Source organism: Bos indicus x Bos taurus, chromosome 3 (genome assembly GCF_003369695.1).
Source record: "Bos indicus x Bos taurus breed Angus x Brahman F1 hybrid chromosome 3, Bos_hybrid_MaternalHap_v2.0, whole genome shotgun sequence".
Classification (NCBI taxonomy): Eukaryota; Metazoa; Chordata; class Mammalia; order Artiodactyla; family Bovidae; genus Bos; species Bos indicus x Bos taurus.
In genome coordinates, this window is record NC_040078.1 from 84740971 (window position 1) to 84752721 (window position 11751).

Below are 11751 nucleotides of genomic sequence, written 5' to 3' on the forward strand. Positions count from 1 at the left end.
TTATATTTCATGAGAAAACTTTAGAAAACTCATATATAATTAAGTGGAGTTTTTCCTTAATTGGGATGCAAATAGTCTACTTCTGGCTTTATATAATATTCTTTATATAAATAATGTAGTATTGTAAAATCATAAAAATACACAGTGATGCTGTTTTCCTTTTTTTATATACCTCATTTTCTTCACTCTGAAAGTTATGTGTTATGCTGCATCAGCAGATTGTATATCTATGAAGACAACAAATGATCCCTGAAGGCCATTATTTTTAATGGGTGAAGAAAAGGAGTTCTTAGATCTTAGTTCTATTTTAGATCACACAAATGCAAAACAAATTGTTTGGAAAAATACTCTGAGTTTTAATATGCAAGAATAATGCCTTGGTTTACTGCAGGTATTAAGATTCATTCAATCACTCATGCCTTGTTTAGTAAAGTAATGCCAGAAAGAATGGCATTTGCCTTCAATAAATTTTGGCAGTTTGGCATAAGTTTTACTTTGTGTTAAAGAAAACCAAAATGAGAGCAAGGAGAACCAATTATAAAGAGTGCTTTAGTCTGGCGAGGATGCTTGAAATGGCCAGCTTGTAGCAAGCAGGGCCAGGCCAAGAGCCGGGAAATTAAAGTTTGTATGGTACATGGTATGCTTTTGGTATATTGAAAAAAGAAGTGCTTCAAGAAAGAAGCCAAAGAATGGTAAGTGTTTCTGGTTTTAACATTTTTCCTATTAGTTTGCTAGCCCGCCCAAGAGCTATAAAGTTAACAATAAATCAAATATATTTTAATTTGTCACGAGATAACAGATAGAAACAAAATTTTCCCAATTGATTTTCTGCCAAAGTATTTCTACTAAGCCTATCCATTCCCTAAATTTACACTTACTGTCAAAAATTAAGAACTATCAAATAAATTCAAGCCTGGGAAACATTTACTGGATGCTGCGGTAGCCTGGCACTCCGTTACGTTCTACGGACTCAGGACAAGTAAGTGATGATCTGGTCTTCAAAGAGGCAAGTGACTCTTGGGAAGGCTGGGTTACTTTATTTGCCAGAAGGCCAGAGCAGAATACCTTCTCCAGGTCATTCAAAACATATGACACATGACATTGTACCAAATAGCAAGGCACATCCTACCTCACTGCTCTCCTTCCAAACCTGATTCTTATGTTAGTAGGACTAACTTTTCAAAGTCTCTATTTGAATATCAGATTGCAGTAAACCGTACATTCTTATGTAGAACCATAGTATTTGAGTAAGTCCTGAAAACATAATATGCATGACACTTGCTTCAAAGTGTATTAAAACATAACAATTCGTGTTCAGTTTAGTTTCTCAAAGTCCAAGTTTGAGAATACAGTTGAATTTTATATTACAGATAGTTGAAAGACTCATTGCAAGGTCAGTATCAGTACTTGTTAAAATACTACTTGACTTTGGGGGGAGGGTGTAGTGTGACCAGGAAAAGAGTTTTTCTCAGTGGATAACAGTGACACAGACACCTGTTTATTCCCCAGCTAAGTGTTAATTGGAAAGGCTTATAAAAACTCATTCTCCTCATTTTTCTTTTGTAAATTTGAATGTGAATAATGACTCAAATACATAATTTTACAAGTGTCTGTATTGCTGTGATATTGTTACTTGATCATTCCAGTTGTCTCAATTTGCTCATGTCCTTTGCTTTAACTTTTCTAAAAAAATGTATTATATAGCATTACTTACTAAGTGTCTTAATGAATATGCTAGGTGCAATAGTAATAGATTTCCATAAACTATAGATAAAATAGTTAGAATTAACTTTGACATCAAAAACAAAAACAGACAACTAAAAAAAACTTAATGTTCTCACAGTTCATGATATGAAAGTTTAACATAACAATCTAAATTGAAAGTTTAAAAGCACTTCACTGATAGAGCAATCCCACAGTCCCATTATGAGAAAATCTGAAGTTTTTCACTATCAGAAATAGTTACTTTGAAAATAAAAACATGATCAATTAAGAAAACACCATAATTAATGCAAATAATATTCAGATATTTATTATTTTCATCAAAGGATATGCCTGTTGACTTTAATTCTAAAACAGCAACACATTAAGAATTTTACTAATTTTTCCTATAACATATAAGAGAGCTTGATTTGTGATTTTTCCCCTTAAAAAAAAAACAAAAACAACTTTGATACCACAAAAGTTTTAAAACTAACTTTCCTGCCTGAATAGGGTCTCTGTAAATGGCGAATCAAGGTTGTACAGAAGAGTATTAATCACAAAAAGTATTAATTAAGATAAACTTTAGGGATGCATTTCGCAAGTTTACAGCCCTGCCTAATGGCTAACAAAGACTTATTTGTTAGTTTTCATACATCCATGTCCATGTGTGAACCAATACATTTTGGTCTATCACTTTTATAGTTATAAATCAGACTCATGCCCAACTCAGAGGCCCTGCAGTCCGGGTCTTTAAGAAAAAAGGACAGTGGAGGTGTTGCTGTCTGGGAGAGTGTGGGCTTCCTCTGGGTTGCTAGGCCGCCTTTCTGTGGACCTAGATGTATAACCTACTTTCATTTGTCTCTAACGACTGAATTAAAACACTCATTTATCTCCAAGTCATTATAACGTAGAAACTGTGCACTGTCTACACATCATGGGCTGTGAAACAGCAGCCGGAACACATGACAGACTCAGTATGTTTGAAATGTTGGAGCAAATGGGGTGGTTGGTTTTGAATTCATTTGCACTCATTTTTACTACTTGAGACACGCTCATTAAAAAGCTGTATTTCAACTATGTTATATGCTCCCATTTAACTGAACTGGATTTTCTCAGCACTGCTGCTGCCTCTGACTTTTTAATTTGCTTTGAACAGGAGTATTCTTCCAAGTCGTGGACAATTCAGGCAGACTTTATCAGGTAAAGCCAAGTCTTCTGCTTTGCCTCTGCCTTCCACCCTGCTCCCGGGACCTACAAGTTGGGATTGCAGCTAAAGATGGGAACTGCATATCCCAAACCGGAGGGCTGAATCACGCTCACTTTCTTCAGGGCAGCTGCTCACAGGCATTCTGCTCTGCACTTAAACCCTTTAAAGCTGCAAACAAACTGGGAAAGTTACATCACCGTAAACAAAAGCACGGTTGCTTAAGTTATTATTATGCAACATTGTGTCATTACATATAGACACCGCAATTATTTTCCCAATCTGGCAAATACGACCTGCTTTGCTGCTTCGGGGAGAAGTAAAAATCCGGGATAAATAGGTCCATGCCACCTTCAGGAATGGAAAAGGTTTCCCACCCTCTGGAGAGATACTCAGGTTTTATCCTGCAAACAAAGTGGGACGCCAAACCGTCTCTCCAGTCTTTCGAACCCCACATTTTAAATGTAAATGATTGGTCTGGGGTGATCCATATGCTCGGAAGAGCAATACAATCACGAGCACGTGAATTCTGGATGTGCTTTTCAAAAACTCGCAGGCATCAATACACATCTGGTAACTAGTTTATTAATTAGCCTTCCCACCCGCCTTCCCCCTCCGCAAAAGTCTGGGTGACCACTGGGCTGTGTTTGCAGCCCAGGTGAGCTCTACAGATCCGGTCGGAGATTGCCCCCACCCCCACCCTGCCGCTGTGCAACCATTGCAAGGCTGGGTGTCTAAGCAGAAGACAAATCAAACATGTTCCGGACACGTTTTATTAAAAATTTGAAACCAGATAAAAAGGATCAGTTTGTCAAAAGAAAAAACAAAAAAAGGTAACTACTTGTCGTTAGAAAAGAGTGAGAGTGAGGACAAATGACCCGCGCAAGTGCATATGACCATTTTTCTCCTTAGGCTGTCTCAGAGCAGAGAATGAGGGCGAGGGAGGGAGGGATGGAAGGAAGAAAGAGGATTTCGAGCATCATTTCCCAGTCTGCAAAGGTCTGGCCTCCCCTATGCTCAAGAAGCGGTGGTAGCCATTTTCATTTTTCCCCCCTAAACGTAAAAGGAAAATAAAACAGAAAAGGTATATCTCCTTTCCTGCACTAACGGCTCTGCTCATCTTTCTAAAGGAATTTTTTAAAAAATGAATTTTAACAATCTCAGGTACAAAACCTAATCCGCATGCATCCAGTGAGGCTTCAACTCGATTCGATTTGGCGACCCGCACTGAAGGAGACGTGATCTTGAAAAATCAATCTGTGCTCGCGCCCCCAAGCCGTCGCTGCCGCCGCCGCCGCGGCCGCCGCAGTGGCCACAAAATTAGCGGCTCCGAGGACGTTTTTGCCGCAGTGCACGTCCGCCGTAACCGCCGAGCACTCGGGTGAATAATGCCAGTACAGTGTGCAGACGATCGGGCTGATTGATCACGCAAAATAATTCAAGACTTCAGTCCGGCTCTCGGTCCTGCCACTTTAAATCACAAACGCGCGTCTACACCGTTCTATAGGGGCCCACACATGCATGGTACACGTGTGTGCGTGTGTGTGCGCGCGCGTCTCTGCGCGCGCGGAGGGCCAAGTGAAATGATTCCAGATTGCATCACATATAGGAACCGGGGGAAAAAAGAGCCAAAGAGCCCCTCACCCCAACCACTACCCCCACCTTTTGCAGCGTGGACAAGTGGCTTGTAAGGGAGCTTGGAGCAAAATAAAGTCTGAACAAAACTAGACTGTGAGACTAGCACGTCGCAGAGTGAAAGTGAGTGACGTTAACGCAGACTCGGTAAAGACTCACTTGCAGACAAAACTAACATGCCCCCACCCTTTTATTTTTTTAATAAGGGAAAGAAAATCATAAATTGAGTTCAGATCTTAAATGCTGCTTTCAAAATGCACGCACATGTTGAAGACTCTGCGACTGTAATTTCTTGGGTAAACATCTGGTGAAGACATTCCAGGAACACATCTGAAAGGAAGAAAGGCGTAAGACAGCCCCTTCTTTATATATCGTGGGTCAAAAAGAGTTGTTAAAACATTTTTTTTTTTTTAAGTATGCTGTCAGTGAAAATACCTTTATGAACTCTCAGGATGAATTAGGGTTGGGAGAAGGATTGAACTGAGAGTGGAGTCCTAGTCTGTGAACTTGAGCAGGTCTCTTTTGCTATGGCCCTCTTTTCTCATCTGTAAAATCACAGAGGGTAAATTATATGCTTTCTAAGATCTTTTTATTCTGCACTAACATGATTTTAGCTAGGAGGGAATAATGATGGGGTACGGGGAAGAAGTTTTAATGTAGAGAGAAAAAGAGGTCACATTCTTCAGGTGGCATCTGTTTAAACTGGTGGTGATGGAAGTGATGAGTCCAGTATGCCTGAGTTCTTAACAATAAAGATTGTGTCTATATTTAGAGCTGCTCTTGTCCCAGTTCTGAAGTATAGATAGTATATAATGAATGCTCTTTGAGAATGACATTGTAGTCTTGTAATTATATTTTTTGGGGTAGAGACTATTTTCAAGGATCAGCCAATATAATTTTGGGATTGGAACAATTTTCAACATTCTTGTTTATAATCTGTTTGTAAAATGCATTAAATTACTTCGATAATTCAGAGAAAATAAGTTTTTAGTAGGTCTAAGAGTTCTTCTGTGCCATATTGGCTGTCAAGATTGACTGAATTAAGGAGATTAATTACTCGTCTATTTTTTCGGAAAACAACGCCAAGCAGGGTCATAGGCAGAGACCACTCTTTGACATTCCTCTTGTCTGTGTCATGAGTGGTCAGGAGTGTGGGTGCTAGTGCCAGACCACTAACTAATTTTCACATGCACCAGCTGAGTAATCATAGCCAAATTGCTTAGTTTAGTTGCGCCTCAGTTTCCCACATTATAAAATGGGGATTATAATAGCAACTAATTCATAGGGCTGTTGTCAGGATAAATGAGTTATCATATTAAAGTGCTGGGAACAGAGCATGGCACATGTAACCAACAGCTCAATAAATGTTAGAGGTTATTATTACTCCAGTGTAAATACAGGGAAAGCAAGGGCAGATATAATAGAGGGATCTTTGAACTGCTTCTGAATTTCAACTAAGGCCTCTAAGCACTTTATCAGGCTTTTATGATGTCAGCTTAAAGCAGGGAGCACAGCAGTCTTTATTAAGAATAAACCAAAACATTCTCTACCAAACTCCATTCCCATACATTCAATAGTGGTAAAGTTGGAGAATCCTCCACTTGACCAGGTCAATGCAAATATGTAATATCGGGTCTGTATGTTGAGTGCATCCTTATTAATGAGTGTCCTGACTGTCCAGGTGGTAGGAAGCCAATATTTTCTTTGGGTAGAAGTTTGCAAGGAATCAGTTCCTGCCCGTTCTGTTGTGATACTTTCTTTCCTACACAATTTGTTACCTCAGGCCTAGTCTCTGTCATTGAATTATGGGGTCAAAACAATTGCAAATCTCTGGCCTGCTCCCTTCGTGTCATTATTAGTTTAAAGGGGAAAAGCAACATTCTGACTTTTTCCTCCTCTCCTAATGACCCCCTAGAGTGCAGACTTGAACCAGGCTTTAGGAAGGGTCACAGGCAAGGAATGCTTAAGGGAGCAATCCCGATAGTGTTGCATTTTGGGATTGGAGGCGAGCTGTAGTTAAGCTTTATAGAGGAAGTGGAGATTAGGTGTTTCCAGAACAAGGTGGAAGCTGGCAGGCGTCGGTCACTGCATGTTGGAAAGTAAGGTCCCACTTCTTTCTTCCCGTGGCATCCGAAGCCCCTACCAGGAGCCGGGAAGAGACCGCCCCATCCAGGGCTGGCAGACCTGCGGCGCCGAGGGTGAAGTCCAACTCCAAGTTGAGAGGGCTGCATGCGCCGGGTTCAGTTCGTTAGCCAGACGACGTCTTGCTGAAAGCGCAGGAAGAAAAGTTGTGTTCCGAGCGCTACTTAGTGCGTGCTCGACTCCACTTTGTCAATCTGATTAACACAATCTCCTAAATAAATAAATCAATAGAAGAGGGTGTGCTGCCTTTCATAACACCTGTTTGCCTTCCTCCTTTTCGCCCGTGGGGACTCCCACTCTCTCCATCATGGACACACTCCCTCTAAAGAGGCGCTGTAAGGTGCCGAAAGGAAACCCAAGGTCCCTGTATATATATAAAGTATATAGGGACTTATGCTTTAAAATTTTTCCGGAGGCAAAGGGGGGAACCTTGGCGAATTTCATTCCTCCGCGCCTCCGCAGCAACTTGGCAACACAAGCCGCCGGCGCCTGGCCTCGCATAGTTTTCCGAGACCTCCACGGAGTCCCCGCGAGGACCTCACTGCTCACGGTCCCCAGTGGCCCGCGGACTTCCCCTGTTGCAGAGGTATTGGGGGAATTTGAGAGTAAATCCCTTCAGCTCTACCCTCCGTCCTCACCGACCGGAAAGACAGGTCGAGGATCCCCCGCTCCAGGTCCTGGAAGGGGGCGGGGGCGAGGGCGGGCGGAGGGACGGAGCGGGAGTCGCAGGAGCTGAACAACAAGGTCACGACCGCCAGGCTGCTGACCGAGGCGCGCAGCGGCCGGCGCCGCCCTCTGGCCTCGGGGCTGACCCCGCGCCGCTCGGGTCTCGGTCACCGGCCTGGCAGGTCCCTAGGAATAGGAGGGGGGCGACGCCGCAGAACCAACCCTTACTTTTCAGTGGAAGCTGAAACCCGCGGGGCTCCCTGGCGAGCGGTCTTGGAAGGAAGATCAGACGCCCAGCACAGCTGAACTTTTGAAGGGGCTCTGCTCTGCCACCCTCTTTCCTAGTGGCGACTTGTGAGAGACTTTTATCCCCTCCCCTCCGCGTCTCCATGCCTGGGGAACTTGGCCCAGACGGCCTAGTTCTCCATATTAATTGGTGATTCCACCAGCTCAGCACCGCTTCTCTCAGACAAATACCTTCTAGGGTATCTTGGAGAGAAGGAAACACGTTCAATGTTCCCCCCACCTCTTTTCGAGGGAGTATTATGTGAGTTTAAAATCTTCTAGGCGTTAAGAACCAAACCAAACAACAAAACGAAAAACAAAATACGCTGCCTTCACGTGAGTGGATGTGAAGTGAATCCAAGCCTTCCTAGGATTCTGAGCCAGCCTTTGCTCAGATAGTAAAGTCCCCAAATCCTTCAGGAAAACAGAGCCTCTTTCACGCACTTATGGAGGGGGATTTCATAAGGCTGCAATATATTACCATGTTTAAAACATTTCGCAGAAGCTAGGTTTCCTAAAAGCGACTTGCCAGCGATGCATGGAAAAGCAAATCCGCTTACCGAGCGGGGCCGCTGAAGAGGAAACGGGGAGGCAGGACCCTGACTCAATTAAAAACCGCAGTTTCCAACTTTTGAACCACAGCACCGATATTGTGGGGCTGGCGGGACTACCCCTGGAGCTGACAGGTTGCAGACCTCTGGGGCTCTTTTTCACTGCTTGCTGGAAGTCCCTGGCTGCTTGGAGGTAACCCTTCTTAACACTCAGAGTTAAGCACCCCTCCCCACCCACCCACCCCCACCCCCCCCCCCCCCTGCGCCCTTTAGTAGTTTTGTGGACTTGTGTTTGAACTCTGCATCAAGCCTTACTCCTTATCCACTTGGGGTGGATAAACTTGTTCTTCAACTGGCAGTGTGTGCACCCAGGGTGGGAATGTGGGTGCCGGTTCAGGCAAAGATGTGTGTTTGTGCCAGAATGTTGTCTGACCCCCTGCCCCACTGGTAAGGAATGGGCTCTAATGTAGCCCTTATCTCCAGAAATTCTCCCTGGAGTTTTCTTTCTGAGAGAAAACACCACCTAAATTATTTAACAATCAAGGTTTGTGCATTTTGTATAATCAACTCAAGAGAAAAGTTGCAGTTTGCTAGATGTGTGATTTCTCTGGTCAAGGGTGCTTGCAAAGGTCTTAGACCCCACAACTCTGAGGGTGAAATCACCAAGAGTATTTTGCCCAGAAAGTATAGCCTTCCAGCTTCATAAGAATAAGGTCTGCTTTCCGTAAACCTCAAATTATTCAAACAATAGCAAAACCAAATCTCAATTACCTGCCCCCTTCACAAACACAAATGCACCCCCAAGTATTTCTGTTTCTCTTGTGGTGACCAGGCTATTTGTAGCATCTTAAACTATCTCTTTGGCAATTCCAACTTTTACAAAGTTTCTTGCTCTTTACCAGATAAGTTGTACTTAACCTGTGAGCCCTGACCATGCTTTCAACTCCTTTTAAAGGTTACATTTTAGTCCTAAGGGATAAAAATGTTGCTTTCACCCTGTATACAGGAGAATGTTGGACTGCAAAGTGGGCACGTCTGTAAGAAACTCCATCTCTTTGTCCATCACATGGACAGTTTCAACGTGCCAGTTCTTGTCTGCTAAGATGCCAGGGCAAGGTACTCCAGTCATCTGTACTCTGGCTCACCAGGTCCGGGCTCTTGCACTGCGGATGCTGCGCACACCTGCCGATTTTACAGCAGTGAAATCTGCTCAGGTCACCCGAGAGCAAGAGGACCCCTTTTTCTGTTGGAGCAACTTCATTAAGTAAGTGCTAGACCTTCACAAAAGAGAACACGTTTTGCTTAAGCTTGTTCTTTCTTAGGAAGCGCTTAGAGACCGGGCCCACCAATATTGCGGGTAAAGTCAAGGCTACCAGAAATGTGCACTGTATTAGAATGCTGACTTGGGACTCACTGAAGATCAGACTGTTATAATCAATCTCGTCTCTTTTTGTTCCCATTGCTTTATTTTTCCTTAGGTCTCTTTCCTTCTTAGTGTTCCCTACCTCCTAAAGTTATGAGTTAATAAAAACGCTGCCCCCCCCCCCTTTTTTTTTTAATACATAAAGTTGACACTAAATTTGAGGAGTTAGTGTTGCAGCTAAACTCTCCTGGAGCCTAGCGATCGGTTCGCCTCATCTCTGTAATGCCAGCACTACTGTTCTTGAAATTTACTAAAATAATTCTTTCAAGGCCTTTGAGAAAATGTAATAAATGCTAATTGGAAAAAGAAAAAACCGAATTCTCACTTATTTTACTTTCTCAGATCAAGGAAAAGGACTCCAAGCAAAATAATAAACTGTTGTTTTCAAGCGACTCTATTTTCAGTAGCTCTTTTTCTTCCTTAACTAACTCACGAGCTTTGTTCGATTCCATGTCTACGTATCCCCAAGTGCTCCCACTAACCCACCCATCAATTCACACCCCGAGAGACCACAGGAGTGGACACCGTCTTAAGGGGACCCTCCCTGTATTTGCTACCTGGCTAAAGCGCTCAATTTCAGAAGATACGAGAAAATGTCTTCTTCAGAAACTACCAATGAAGGAAATCATTTACCTAATTAATTCAAGAGCCTCTATAGGAAGGACTTTGGGCCTGGAGATCCTCATACTAGTGAAAATCCCTTTAGTCCTTCCCCCTCTGCCCCGTGAGGGACCGCGTCAGCTGTCTGTTCAAGAGCGGCCCTGGCCAGCGTCTGCCCCTCCCAATGTGCCCTCAGATGGCACAGCCGAGGCGCACAGACGCCGCCCGCCCGGACCACTATCCGATTCGCCACTATGCGACCCTGGCCACCCTCTACCCACCTCCCCACCCCCAGCGTGGGCCCCCTCCTCTCGTTTTCTCCTCCTTCTCACCCTCCCCAGTGATTTTTATGGGGGTAGGAAGTAAAATGGGAACGTTTCCTCCATCGCGATGCCCACTTCCTCAGCCGTCTCCCACCCGGGTGGATTGGAATTAAAATCCGGGAATTCAACTTTGCTGCGAAACCTCTGGTTCTTAAGGAGGGGCCGGAGGGAAGGAAGACCCCGCAGGGAACACGCGGCCCAAAAAGGCTCCCACCCCGCCCCACTGCCATCCCGCGGGGAGGATGAAAGCAAGGTCCCGGGAGGGGCCGCTGGCTCCCAGAGGGGGCGAGGGCTTGGAGCGGAGGAGGCTGGGGCCAGGTGCCGAGTGCCGGACCCGGGCTTCAGGGTTCCCGGGTACCCAGACCCTCTTCCCAGGCAGCGCGCTCCCGGCCCTGCAGGTGCACCCTCCGCCTCCTTTTAGGCCCCCTCCGTGGAAACCGCCTTCCGGCCCAAGTTCGGTCCCTGGAGGCTTTGAACGTGGCCTTTCAGAAGTTTTTAAAGCTGCCCCGCCCCGCCCAGCATTCACGGGTCACACTCTTCCCCCGATCCCTCCACCCCCGCTACAGCTGCAGCACCGGGGGTGAGGGAGGGGGGAAGGGGGAGGGCCGGCGCAGGCTCTGGGGTCGAAGCACCACCTCGGAGCGCCAGGCTCGGCCTAGAGCGCTTGGAGATCCACTCCCTAGCCAGACCTCGGAGGAAGCGCAGACAGCTCCCGCACCGCACCGGCCGGAGGGGGGAGGGGACGGGAGGGGAGGGGCGAGGCGACGGAGAGGAAGAGACCGGGCTGGGGCGGAGGGCATGTCCACATTACCAGGGTTCCTGTGCCGGGCGCCAGCCAAGGGACTATTTAAAATGGCCTTGAGGGGAGGCCGCTGGTGACCGGTGTCCTCGCCCTCCAAGTTCCCCGAGCGAATCAGGGCGCCACCTACAGGCGAGTTCCAGATTGCAGAGGGAGAAGGGGAGAAACTGCCGGTCAAGAAAAGCGACCTAGGGGAAGAAGTAGGGCCCCGTTTTGTCCAGGGGCCGTCTCTCTGCTCCTGAGTCTGAGTTCTGAGCTCCAGAATTATGGAACTGTTAGAAGAAGAGGGAGTCCCGAGGGCACTGAGAATGAACTTTTGGGGAGTGGGGAAATGGGGTAGTAAATACAGGAATCCGGGAATTCGTGGATCAAAGAAATTCCTCCTCCAGGCTAGTCCGAAGCAGTGCAGCTTGTTTCAC

General features: G+C 45.5%; 2 long non-coding RNA genes across 4 annotated transcripts; one reads left to right on the top strand and one right to left on the bottom strand.

Annotated features, from left to right (window-relative positions):
* Positions 1–4715: 4715 nt before the first annotated feature.
* LOC113889801 lies at positions 4716–11438 on the bottom strand. Of its 3 annotated transcripts, XR_003510350.1 has the most exons (4): positions 7580–7667; positions 6728–6810; positions 4979–5088; positions 4716–4873 (listed from the first exon to the last, which is right to left on the bottom strand). It is a non-coding gene; the product is annotated as an uncharacterized LOC113889801 (long non-coding RNA). The 3 variants fall into 3 exon arrangements; XR_003510349.1 differs by lacking the exon at positions 7580–7667 and adding an exon at positions 11345–11438 and having other exon boundaries at positions 4979–6810; XR_003510351.1 differs by lacking the exon at positions 7580–7667 and having other exon boundaries at positions 6687–6775.
* On the top strand, positions 4801–9923 carry LOC113889802. The gene is made up of 4 exons (XR_003510352.1): positions 4801–4890; positions 6680–7271; positions 7587–8380; positions 9194–9923. It is a non-coding gene; the product is annotated as an uncharacterized LOC113889802 (long non-coding RNA).
* Positions 11439–11751: the final 313 nt, after the last annotated feature.